Here is a 13727-nt window from a genome sequence, read left to right as displayed (position 1 = left end):
CTGAGATGTTAGTGCCTTTATAATTGCAGCAAGGGGTGGAGATCCCAGTCTATCCTGCTTGCAAGAACCTCCCCTAAACCTACTGCAACCTAAACCAACCCACCGTCTTCAGACTTCACTGAAGTAACAATTCACTGCAGTTCTCTGAATGTCTGTGCAAAATATCTTTAGTGGTCTTGTTTTCAAGGGGAGGGGCTTTGCTTTTTACACTGAGGCTCAGCATAGCACAGAAAAGCACAAAATAACCTAAATCAGAATTAGTCTGTCAAACAAGATTAGCATTTGAGAGTTTTCCCCATCATTCTTGGAATTTGCTATCTGGATTCGCAGTCTTGTGAAGTAGACTAACTTTCTATACTTTGACACCTGATTCTGGATAAAATAATGTATTGGTCTCTCTTTTCCCTTGCTTCATAGGTATTTTGAATGTTGATGAAATAGAATAATAGAGAAGCCAGAAACAGAAAGAGATCTAAAAGGTCTTAATTATTTCTACCTAGCCATTGTGAGTACTGTACAGTGTTGTTGAAGTTTGATTCATTTTAGCTTGAAATTAGTCAGTTGATGGCTACCTGTAAATTTGTTAGTGCCCCAGGTTTATAGTTTTAATACCTGTGTGGAAGCTAATTGTTTGGGTTTTTTAGGGAGAAAAAAATCTGTTTTCATCCAAAAATCTTATTTTAGGACAAAGAATTACCTCCTCCTTTTGTTCTCTTGTGCTCTCAAGAGAAAACACTCTGTGTGCTGCTCTCCAGAAGAAAAGCAATGCTGTAAAGCAGTTGTTTGATAACTGTATTTAATTTTTTTCCGTTCATATTGGTACCGGTCTAACTGAGATGAAGTTATGAAGTCCACTTTCTTCACAGTAGCCTGAACGGTGCTGTACTTTGCATTTGTGGCTAGAAGAGTGTTCAAAACTCACCAGTGTTTTGGCTATTGCTGAACACTGCTTGCACAGTGTCAAGGCTTTCTATCTTCTCCACCTCCCATGCAAAAACCAGTGGCCTGGGGGTGGGCAAGAGATTGGGAAGGGACACAGCTGGGACAACTGACCCCAGCTGACCAAAGGGAGTTTCCATACCACATGACATCATGCTCAGCAATAAAAGATAGGGCAAAGGAGGAGGGACATCTGTGATTATGGCGTTTGTCTTCCAAAGCAATCACCACACGTACTGAGGCCCTACTTCTCAGTAAGTGGCTGGACATCTGCCTGCCAATAGGAAGTAGTGAATAAATTCCTCTTTTTGCTTCTCTTTCACGTGCACCTTTTGCTTTCTTATTAAACCATCTTTATCTCAACCGACTAGTCTTTTCACCTTCCTTCTATCCCCCCATCCCCTGGAAAAGGGTAGCGAGAGAAAGATAGGGTGGGTCCTTGGCTGCTGGCTGGGGTCAACCCACCACTGTATGTTATCAACATGGTTAAATTTTTTTAGACCTGAAGCCAGAGAGATATGGCTTCAAAGGTGGAGTACCTGCATGACAGCATGCTTTTCTCCACTCTCCTGATACGTTGTGTGACTGTCTCTTCTTGTTTCTTGCTGGTGTGTGATGAAGGGAATGGTAGCTCCTGCCACATGGGGCAGATATGAAACTTTCTTCACTTATCTCTTCAAACTTTCACAGAAGTATCAAACTGTATGGAGTAGGGCAGCAGCAACCGGTGGTCCCCCAGAGATCTCTCTGTGGCATTCTGTGGTTTCTTAGACCGCAGACAACAGCCTGATGTTCTGCTCTGAAAGCCCATCTCTCTGTCATTTCTATTAAAAAAGATGTCTGCCGCTTCTACAGTTCAGGACCTTCACTAGGGATCAGCATTGATTTTCTCTGCAATGGGATACCCATACCAGGAGCTGTCAGGAACTGAAATTCACTGATGAAGGCTTGAACTTGAGTTGACATTGTAAAAAAAAGGTAGATGATCAGTATTGCATGTTCTTGCTCTTCCTGGCTTTCTCGGGTAGTTATGAATTCATTGCAACGTAATAAAATATTCTTCCCAAACAAGCCAATTTGATAATCATCACAGTCTGCATCCTTGTGCAGTGAGAAGTTTTCTGAGGCTACCTTTGAAAGTTTAATCAAAAGATCAAGTGGGTTAGGTAACATTCAAAGGTTGTATAGAGAGAGGAGAGTAGCTATATATAACTTACTGTTATCATGAGCAGGTTTTTTTCCCCAAATATAGATCAGATTGTGGCTTTGGTTAGAAAGTCCACACTCATATCTCCAAGAATTGGCACTAGTCACAATTGTCTTTTGTATATATATGCCATCTGAATGGTAACCAAATGCAGGACAAAAATGATCTATGCATCCTATGTCCAAATAACTCACTGCACTAGTTTAAACTCTCCACTAACCGGAATGGAGAAGGTGCATCTAGTAATGAAATAAGCAAACAAAAAATGCTGGAATAGCAAAGTTATTGGACTAATACGTTTGCAATTGAATAAATACCCTGGATGAAAAAAAAGTCACTACATCTTATCACAATAAAGGAAACTAGAGGTCAGCCCATCTTTTTGGCCATAACATATAATCATTTGTCTTTCACAGGAAAATCAAACAACATTTCACTTGATACAACAGAAGTGTTGGTTTTAGGACAGATATTTACAAAACTATCGACATTTGTTTCTCCTGGTTTTTGGTTGGTTTTTTTCCTACTGCATCTCCTTGCTCTTCAAATCGTACCTATTTCATTTAGCTCATCCGTATATGTGCAAGAAGCTTATGGATATTGCTTTACAGGGAAATTAGAGATGCTAGTTCATCACCAGGTCAAAAGACTGTATTTCATTTTGGTTTTGCCTTTCCTCACAGATTAATTAATTTAGATGACTGGTATTTAAGTTAACCTAAACCTCCTCACCACACTTGCTCACATAGACAGCGTAGAAGATGCTCTCCTTAGTCCTCTGTCATTGAGATTTCTTGGAGATAGGGCTCAAGGCTCCTGTGCTTTGTAACAAGACCATGATTCCTTCCCAGGAGATTTTGGAAAAACTTGTTGATCTTTCTGGGCATATATGAGCGACTGTGAAGTAATGTTGGAGAAATATCTGTATAGAGTTGGATTATCTTGCATTCTTCACTCAAAAGGGGTTGTTTACCGGCATAACTTTGAATATCACCTAAGCCATAACTTCAGACCTTAGCTAGTCTTCTTCAGTAGCAGCACCAAACTCATTAGATCTGTGTATCTGCAGATGGAGAGCGATGAGAGGGAGCCTTGGCGACAGTACAATAAGCTGATTGATTTGGTTAACTTTGGGAAGAAACCACCCACCAGCTTGGTATAGATAGCTTTCTGCCACTTAAACAGCCTTGCTGCAGGCATAGTTAGACTGCAAAAAATTGTGCCTTTATGGTTGTGGTTTGGTTTATTCAAGGCACTGGATATGTTCTATCAGTCAAAGCTTATCTTTACGAATAAAAGCTGTCTTATTATGACAGACTATCGTAATACTACGCAACTGCAAAATTTTCTTCCTAGAGAACTGGTCACAGTGATTTCTGTGTCAAGAATGACCTGACCTCAGATTTCACTCACTATTATTGCAAAAAACCCTATTTCTTTCCTGTGGGAGTCATAAAATAGCTCTAGGAAAATTCCAGTAGTCTCTGGAGCTCCATGTTTTTTCCTGTTTTTGCAGTATTTGTGGCTGCTCATATTTCATTTCATTATGGTACTCCTTACTTTCGCAGTTTATTGTCTTCACCCAACCATTCTTTGTGCTTGAGTGTAGCAGTGGAGGAGAGTAGTAATTCTGTGGGAATTTGCATGGCCTAGCAGAGCAACTTTGAACTAGCTAGCTGAGCACTGCAGTAGGTAGTGTCACGACCTCTGGCAAAGCCCGTTCAAGGAGTTCCACGATTGCCTAGCTAGCAGCACCCCAGCTGGAAGTTTAAAGCCAACTTGTATATGTCTGCCAGAGCTGTAGCCATATTTTGTGGTGTAGACACTGACACCTTTCTTGTAAATGGGTTAATTGCTGCATTCAAAGGAGGATCAACACAAAGAAACTTGGTCATTACAGCTACGAAAATTAATTGAAAAGCACTGAAGCGAACTGTGACTTTGACTATGACTGCTTCCTGTAAAACCTTCTTTAAGCAGATTAGATTGCAACAATTCGTTTAGGCATAGTAAAGGTCGAAATGCTTGGTTTGGCCCAGGTGGTTGGGGAACAATGCTGAAACATGGTACCTACAGGTAAAGTTCTGCTTGGTCAATAGAGTCTTCAGTCAAGCATGCAAGATTTCTTTCATTGTTCTAAGATGTGTGGGCCCTGGCAAAGTTCTCTAGCAGCTCTGCAAGCTAAGAGGATGGTGAGGTCATTAAAGAAAATAAGTGTATCCCTAGAGGAATAGTCACAGCTTGCAGTGATTTTAATGAGTGATGGAATTTCTTTCAACAACATGGGCGAGGGAAGGACTGCCACAATTTGTCTGAGTGGTCTATGGTGTTTTCACTCCTGGACAAGGCAGTAGTGTAAAAGGTGGTATGTGAAGGTCAGCCAGTTGCAAGGATTCTGTTACACAAGTGACTCATGTGGGTGTGGATGGATCGTCCAATATCTGTTTTCAAAACTGGGACCTTTATCCTCCTACTTGAGGAGGCTGAGGTCTGAGCAGAAATAGCTCTGTTTGAAGACTGTCTTTGCTGTGCAGTTTTGGTGGCAAATGTGCCAGTCAAAGATTAGTGAGGCTGGAATCTGACTACTGCCACTGCACCTGCATAAGCCTGGGAGTGGATACCAATATACTAATGAAATTGTCTTTCATAGTTGTACACAGTTTACCTGGCAGAGCTTGCACTAAGCTATAAATGCAGCAGTGCAGTTAGTTAGGCTATCAAGTTAGACTGCACTTCTTTTGGGAGTGCTTTGCTGTTTTACTGCTCTCCCAGTATGGACAGGACAAAGGGTTATTCAACCCTCTTTTCTGCATGGTCTTGACAGGCAGCAGCAAGAGTTTGGTTCAACTGTAAAGAGGTCACTAATAAAATACCTGAATAAGCCCCACAAAAAATCTCTGGTACTTATGATGTTCATTCTTCATACTTGTAAATGTGAAAGTTTTTATTGGAGGTGCAAAAAAAAATACTTAACAAGAGGTACCAAGAGGAGAACATTTGACAGGTAATTCAAAAAATATAGCTAGTTAAGCCCTCTCCTCCAGTGAGAAAACTAGGCTGGCTGCATGCTCCGTCCCTAAACCTCCCATGCCAGCAATCAGTTCGTGGCTGGTACTGAGAAATCATCTTGTCTACCAAAAGCTGACACAAGCTGCACACAATGCTCCCATGTATTTGCTCTCCTGCCTACCAGCAAGGTACGTGAGGCTAAAACAGCCATCTCTAGCATGCTGAAGACTGCCAAACCCATTCTCCGACCTTTCAGACTCCAACCCCTTTGTTTCTACTTTACAGCTACATACAACTCTCCTATCTTTCGAGCTGTAACTTCTGCAACCTGTAGGTAAAAGCATTTGCAGATAGAAAGAAGTAGCTGTCTGAGGCTTTCATATTGCAATGGCTTTTCTCTGCTTTCTGGAAAGCCTGCTTTTTAATTTCATTCTGCAGAAATGCCTCACAAATATATTGAAACAAGAGATCTATAGGTGTTTGAGACTCACTGTCAGCCCCTCTTATTCGCCTCTCCTTCCCTCCCATTAGTTTACAGTGGAGTAGCCTTCCCTGGATGATCACCCTTCTTCTCTGGAGTGATTTGAGAGGGGACAACCAGGAGTTTTGCTTCCCCTTGGGATCTCAACCATCAGGCTACAGAGCCTACAAGGGCTTTACTGACATAATTGTACCCCTAAAGTCCTTTCGTGGAGTGGCAGCCACTATTGGCATAACAGATCTGAACCGTCTCTCTGAACAGCAGGCTGGGCTGTCTGTGAGAAGGGAACTGTGGAGGAGTAATGGCTTTACATGCTTCTTTGGATGCGGTTATATGAATGCAGCTTTATGGTATGGACCTGGGCCAAACGAAATACCACTTTGCCAGGCTTGCCGATTCATTTCTCATACATATTTTGGGGGGAAATGCTGTGTGGCTGTTCCAGCTGCTCTGCGAAGGGAAGTGTGGATCTTGGTGTAGTCACTTCAAGGCTGTAAAACAGTGTTTTCAGAACCAAGAGTTCATAGAAGATGAATCTGAGAAATGAGACTTACATCTTTAAGAGCAGGTGCTACCTCTTCTCATTTCTTTCAAGTCTATCTTCTGTGTAGGCATGATATTGCTAGGGCTTAAATGTGAAAAAGAGCATGGACATAGGAGTCTCTCGCAACTGGTTAATAACACCAAATGCTGGAGGCTATAGTCCCTTTGTGAGTACAAAGGCATCACTTGGAGCTTTCTGCCGTTGACCAACATCTAGCTTCTAAATCCATTTTTTATTGTTGTTGCAAAGGCTTTTTCTTTCCACCATGACATACCAGAAACTGAACTTGTTCCAGACACATTATGGGAGGCATGCAAATGCTATTCAGAGCCTGCAGCCTTCTCTCTCTTTATCTGTTATTATTATCTACTTGGCAGCACAACAATACTCTTGTGTTACCCAGTATATTAATTGCACTACTTTAAGGATGCCCCCCAGGGAGAGCCAGTTTGTGCCTTCAACCCCTGACCTTATGCCTGAAAAGTTTTTTGGATTCATTCCCCACACATAAAGGCTACTTCTGCTTCGTCTCCAGTGATAATATATTCTGCAGCTGTATATTGAAATACTGAGCACTGTACAGAACAAGCTGAAGGATGTGTCCTTGATGAAGAGCTGTCATTCTTTATTATCTTTTATTCTCTTTCTAAACAGTTGAGGCTTCTGAGTAGGCTCAGGGCAAACAAGCTGGCCTCAGGCAAACAGGGATTCAGAGAAAGTCCTCGTTGCATAGTTTTCCCTTTTAAAGAACTAGGTGTTTTTTAAGCAGTGACCAAGTCCTGGCTGTTTACACCTCTGAGGAAAACCTCCAGAATCTCTCCTTTCACATTCCTATGGACTGCAGCAGATGGATCCCATAAGAACTGCTGGAAGAAGTGGAAGCAGATAGGTGACCTTTTCTGAGACTGAAAGTTAAAGGCAAGATTGACCCATGGTAGGTTTAAGGTTCTGGAGCATCTTCCTAACTAAAGCAATCAGAATAAGAAAACATGACTCAGCTGACTTCTTTTTAAGACAGAGCATGTCAGTTGGGAACAAAACTTGATGGCATGTTTGGCTGTCACAGCAGAGCCATGGGTCCTACCAGTCCTGTGTAGGGGCTCAGTAGACTGAATCCTGTCAAATCCAGGGAGGTGGAGAGGTAGATTCACACTGGCCAGTCTCTAGAAATGGATGGGCGCAGCAGGACCAAAGCTGCCCAGGTCCATGCCATAAAGTTGCATTCATGTAGCCACATCCAAAGAAGCATGTAAAGCCATTACTCCTCCACAGTTCCCTTCTCACAGACAGCCCAGTCTGCTGTTCAGAGAGACAGTTCAGATCTGTTATGCCAATAGTGGCTGCCACTCCACGAAAGGACTTTAAGGGTACAATTATGTCAGTAAAGCCCTTGTAGGCTCTGTAGCCTGATGGTTGAGATCCCAAGGGGAAGCAAAACTCCTGGTTGTCCCCTCTCAAATCACTCCAGAGAAGAAGGGTGATCATCCAGGGAAGGCTACTCCACTGTAAACTAATGGGAGGGAAGGAGAGGCGAATAAGAGGGGCTGACAGTGAGTCTCGAACACCTATAGATCTGTTGTTTTACAATTGCGACACCGAAGCCCATGAGAGGCAGGTCCCTAGAGCTGTGCTGAATAGACAGAGTCTGTGTGATTTGCACTCTGGCTGCTGTACCCCAGGAACTGCTCTGAGTTCAGAATACTCTAACATTGCTTTGCTAGCTGCACAGTGAGGATAAAAAGATAAAGACACAGCGAATCTTCTTGCTTTATCTGACAAAAATAGAATGCAGGATCCCCTATAAGTGCTTTCATTATAGACTCCAGCATGGAAGGCCTCAGACTAAGCATAACACTTTGCTGGCTTCCTGATTCTTCTGGCTCCCCTTTGCTCTGGCTTTCTGTCATTCTTTTCTATTTCAATATATACCAACAGGCTTACAGTCCTTTAAGTTGTTTTGTGATCCCTCCACTGACACTGGCAGGGCTTTATATTGCTGGGATAGAAGAGGCCCACGTAACCCTATCATAGAAAAAATCTACAATTAGTTTAAAAATAATTATTTAGCGAGCCTGCTAGTCATAGCATGTCCTAGACTGATTACAAATCATGAAGCACGTTTTCAGAAATGCACCTAATGTCAGAACAGAGTGACGAGCTTGTTACTGAAATGGTTGAAAAGGTTGAAATATTTCTGAATACCTTTGGCAACTCATTCCATCACTTTATGTAGAGGCTGGCATCTTCTGATAATCAAAGGTAAGAGTCATGTACATCCAAGAAACAAGCAAGAATCTACCTAAGATAATTTTATTTAGTTTCAATGCTCTATGTTTTCTTCCTAAGTTTTACCTAGTCTTCCTAGGCTGCATAAATATGAAAGCTAGGGGCATATGTACTTTCACTATTTTCACTGTTTACAGGATCAAGTTTCAGATCATGCTAGTCCGTGTCATCGCTGTTTGTTTGAGGTAAAAGCAGTAGGAGCATAACTCGAACAATGGTAAGTCACTGAATCCCCTCCAAGCATTCACATTCAACCAAACTAAGTGTCAACAAGAATAAAAAAAATCATGAGACAACAATGAAAAAAGTAATGATAGATGATTACAGCAAGCAATAAAGGTTAAAGGAAAGAAAAACTGGAACTTAATTGTTGGAGGCAAATTGCAGAAATCCAGAAGAGTGAAACAGAGCAAGTAATGCTGCATATGTTCGCTCTGGGACACGCTATTGAGCAGGACAGAGCTACTGGCCATGAGTTCAGCAGAGCCTCTGGCACTGATCAAGACCTTGCACAAGGTGCTGAAGGTTTCATGCTGCTGGTCATTGAGTTGGAGGCATTTCTTAAAGTCTTATCTGGCAGCTAGGTGTTGCTACTAAAAGGATCAGACTATCATTTAGGCTCTTAAAGAGGCAAACCATTTTGAGAACTTGTTTTGATCAGAAAACATACATGCACAGAAGACTAGTGCCTGTGTTCAAACTAAAGAACTGAGCATAAACATATTATATTCAGCCCCTAATAAGAAGATGTTTGGCCCTTACCATTTTGTCTGATTGATTCACATGATCCTAAAAACTCAGCATTTGAAGTTCCTATCAATCATTACATCTTTAACAAGAAAATACTTTGGCTCAGGTTTTCATGTGTTTATTGTGGTCTTAAAGAGAGGCAAGGATTACTGCACCTTGCCAGTGCTTAAGGTGGAAAAGAAGGGTCATTGCAGAAGGACACACACTGCAAAACATGCAGAAACAAGGCTTTTTATCAATTGGCTATCGGACCTGAAAGCTGCATCCTCTGCTTGTGGAAAAAGACATCATTAACATGGCTTCTATTGATTTGTCTGAAACATCAAGAGTGAGAACCCTCCTGTGCTCCCAAATTTATCTCTCAGGCTTATGTGGCTTTTCTAGAGATTTCTTCTGTACCTGCTCTCCATCTTTTGTCTATGCTTTGCTTCACCACTTCAAGTAAGATTTTCATCAGTTCTTTCCACAGGAAGGAGTTCCCCTTTGGTAAGGCAACGCTAAGGGTTGGGTGGCTCACCTGTGTGAAGAAGACATGGAACATGTAAGGAAAATAATTGTAGTGGACAAGTGACTGAACAATAGGAAGCTTGTTACTGCATGTGACAGATTTCTGCTGTAGTCTGCTGTGCACCATCTAATTTTTTGCATAATTTGAAAGTCAAGACTTACTTATGGAGCTCATAAATCAATTATAAGTAAAATTTCTTAGGTAGCAACATCTAAGGGGGAAGAATGTAAAACAACATAACATGGAAGTAGCCAAATTTCTCAAATTTACTAAATGAGTTGGAGAAATATATACACAGTGAACCCAGGCCAAACAGCTCCAAAACTCTACTTTTTTACCTCTGGCAAACAAATAATATAAAATCTCAATGCAGTAAGAGTGTGGGACATAGTTCAACTTGTATGACTTGCATGGAGGTTAAACAAACTCCTGAGCTCCTGCATCAGCAACTTCACATGATGCAAGCTCCATGAGAAAAAATTCAGGTCACTGGTTGTGCTGAAGGTAAAAGAGTTATAGAGGTAACAAAGGCTATAAAATGCAAATTTTGCTAGATACCACTGGCATTGTCCCAGCCACTCCCTCTCAGACTAGTGTTTGGAAATTTGTAGCAAAATTTAAATGCTGTGCTTTTGAAAGAATCTGCATTTCTTATCAGTTTCCATCTGACCAGGCTTGCAGTTGGCCATTCACTGGAATGGCATTAAACAAAGGCTTTTGTTTAGCAGCAGGCTGAGTGTACACAGCTGAAGAAGGTGGTTTGAACTAGCCTGGCTGACCCCTTTTGAAGCTCACACAATCTTTTCTGCTGACAGGGATGGGAGAGCAAGGGGGAGTTTGGGGTCACTGAAAAGCAGTGTTGCATGTTAACATCTTCAGAATCATAGCTGATTCCTCAGCGCATGTCCGTCCATAGCAAAAGTCACCCACAGGTCTCATGCAAACATGAAAACATTGCTTTCAGTGTGACTTTTTGGGTCAAGCATTGTGCTCAGGGAGTGCATCCGATGGAAACAGAAATGCTGGGGATAGGACCTTTGGGTTTTGAGCAGAACTGAAAGAGGTGAAAACCACTCACCTCACAACATCCTTTTCTCAAAATAGCATTCTTTTTTCAAGAGGCAGAAACTCTCATCAATTGCACTGCATGGAATTCCACCAGAATTGTCAGGGAAGAAACTACTTCTGTCCCTCAATAAAGCAAAGCTTAAATTCAACCCAAAGAAAAGAGAGCTCCGTTCCCCTATTTCTGTCCGTCCTAAGAAGAGTACTCAAAAATATTGATGGCATGACACATGCTCATAAATGTTTTATGCATCAAAGTGCCCCTTCAGGCTCACCTGCATGCACAGTGCTACCACATGAAAAGCTGCTACGTGCCCAATGCTTTCAAATGCCACCTGGTGTATTTAGAAAGCTGAGAGAGATGTCAGAGCACAGGGTCAGGTTCTCAAGAGTGTTAAGGCACTTAGCTCACATCAGCCAGGATCTAAATTCACAAAAAGAGCCTTAGGGTCCTTTTCCTCAGCTGTTTACAGCAACTGTCCAGCTGCTTCCCAAAGTTTCCTGGTGTTGCTGAATTACTGGTTTTCTCTTTTGGCTGGACCCCAGCACCACTCTCAATCTGAACACCCTCCTGCTAGTTGGTCTGCAGAAACTCTTCCCCTATCTCAGCCTTCTCCAAATGGACGTGAAAAGCACCCAAGAAGAGACTTCTGGGGGCTGTTATATGTGGTTGTGCCTCAACCAGGCTAGCTATCCAGTGGTAAGGGTGTTTGTGATGATAGAAATTGTTTGTGAAGTCCCTTGTCTGTTTGGACTGAAGACCCAAGTCTGTGGGTGACTTGACGCAAGAATCAGAGTAGCTGGTGGTGAAGCAGGCTATGGACATGTCAAAATAGACCAGTTAACCTCCAGATTTCAGCTTGTTTATGTCTTCCCCACCCAAAATTGGGCAGAAGGATTTGAATTTGTCTGCATCTGTTGGTGCATGACCAAGCATCATGCATGACAGGATGGGACATGCTCAGAGCTATTCTTTGGCCTCTGTGTATGAAACCATCTTCACAGAGAAGATTGTGGAAATGGCAGATACTGGGACCTTGTGGGGAGAGATGTTTAATGTTTGGTAGACTGGGTTATTTTTACACGCTTCACGTCTTCAGAGCACAGCTCAAAGTACATTCAACTACAACTTCATAGGACGTGTGAGGAAATAGAAATGGATTTCCAAGGAGAAGAAAAGGAGGGACTTTCATATGACTAGAAATGCCACAGATTAGACTATTTCTCATTCTTGATAGTACCTGGTATTTGGGAACCAAGGCTGTCACAGGTTCGGTAAGACACATTCCCATTACAATCTTTGTGATCTGAGCAGTCAGAGACCAGAGCTCTCTGAATTTGTTGAGTCAGGACATTGTCTATAGGTCCATAAACACAAGCAGGTAAATTATAGCAATGGAAAGGAAGAATTATCCTGTTGCTAGAGTTTTGGATGGAGAGAGGGAAAGACCCAAGACTTGTTAAAAAAGTTAAGCTGGAGACCACAGTTGTGACCCTAAGCAGGAGCCACTAAGGACACACAAAGGCAGGGCTGTGCTGTAAGAAGGTAAGTAGGGGTAGGAGGTGGAGTGCTGACACATTGCCTGCTCAGCTTTCTGCAAAAGCTCCCAAGGTTTGCAGCACAGCTTTCTGATGTAGCTGAGCTGCATCCATGCCTTGCTGCAAGGGACAGTGCATTTTTTCCTGCCTGCTTCCTACTGCTTCTCTGACCCCCTTGTAAGCCTGTTCAAGCAGATACAAGGAAGAAACATACATTTTTTCCCATAAATCTTGTCAGTTTTGACTTGGGTCCCTATCTCTGACCTGCTCTCTGTGGGGTCAGTTGACCACCACTCTAAGGGTCAGAGAGCAAAGGCAGAGAAAAGTGATCAGGACCAAGACTATGCTGTTCAGCAACACCTGTCTATTAGGCTGGCTTAACTGAAATGTGATTTGGGGTCCCAGAAGACTGGGGTCCCATCAGTAGCTTCTCTAGAAAAAGCTTTTCTTCTCTATCAAGTTGCAGTTTCTTGCCTTTAGCTTTTATCCATGAAGGTGCTTGAGCAGAGGTTGGTTCACAAGGACTGTCCAAGATCAGTACCTGTTTTTGCATCCCTTCACTCACAGAGGTAGCAAGGTTTGTAATGAAGGTTATTGTATTTTACTAAACCAAAGATGGCTGTAATAACTCAGCTCATCTTGGTGCACAGGAACCTTGGTGCACATCTGAACTTACAGAAAACTGAGCAACAAGCCAAGAAATAGTTGTACTGGGAGTAACAGATTGATGAGCAGGCTCCCTTACTGTAGGTATGTGCACATATGCATATGTTAATGTGTGACTTAGAGGAGAAAACCCTCTGCAGAAAAATATTGCTTCACACAATGTGGCTGGAAGTTCAGCACACATAGTCTCTAGCTTTGTGCTTTTGTTGGTCAGGGACAAATGGCACATTATTGTCCTGGATGCAGCAAGAAAGGTGAGGTCAGTAAGCCTTTGCTGACCTTTAGACTTTAGGTTCCAGGATGTTATATCAGTGGAAATACCAGGTGCTAAATCTCTTTACAATTCTTTTTTAAAAGTATGTGAAAGTTGGTGAAAGACATAAAGAAGAAAGGATGTTGTTTTGGGGGTGATAGGTTACATTTTTACAGCTTTCATGTAAAATGTCCTTTCTTTCCTTCCCACCCCTTGGCAACCTTCTATAGTGCAGTGAAGTACCTATGCATGATTGCTTTTGGCTGCAAGGAGAACTAACATTTAGTAAATTGTTTGGAACTACAGCAGTAAGTGTAGTGCGGGCCTGATGAACAGCTCTGCCTGCAGATCTGGATGTATTCTGTTGCCTGAGTCATGCATCTTGATACACTGCTCATGGTTGTAACTCATCTTACGGAAGCTGCATCCCTCAGGCCAGTGCTGAGGTCCTGGGAAGACAATGGAGATTCTTCTTTTGCA

This window comes from Grus americana, chromosome 1, assembly GCF_028858705.1.
Source record: "Grus americana isolate bGruAme1 chromosome 1, bGruAme1.mat, whole genome shotgun sequence".
NCBI lineage: Eukaryota > Metazoa > Chordata > Aves > Gruiformes > Gruidae > Grus > Grus americana.
Note: the sequence above shows the minus strand (reverse complement) of the source record.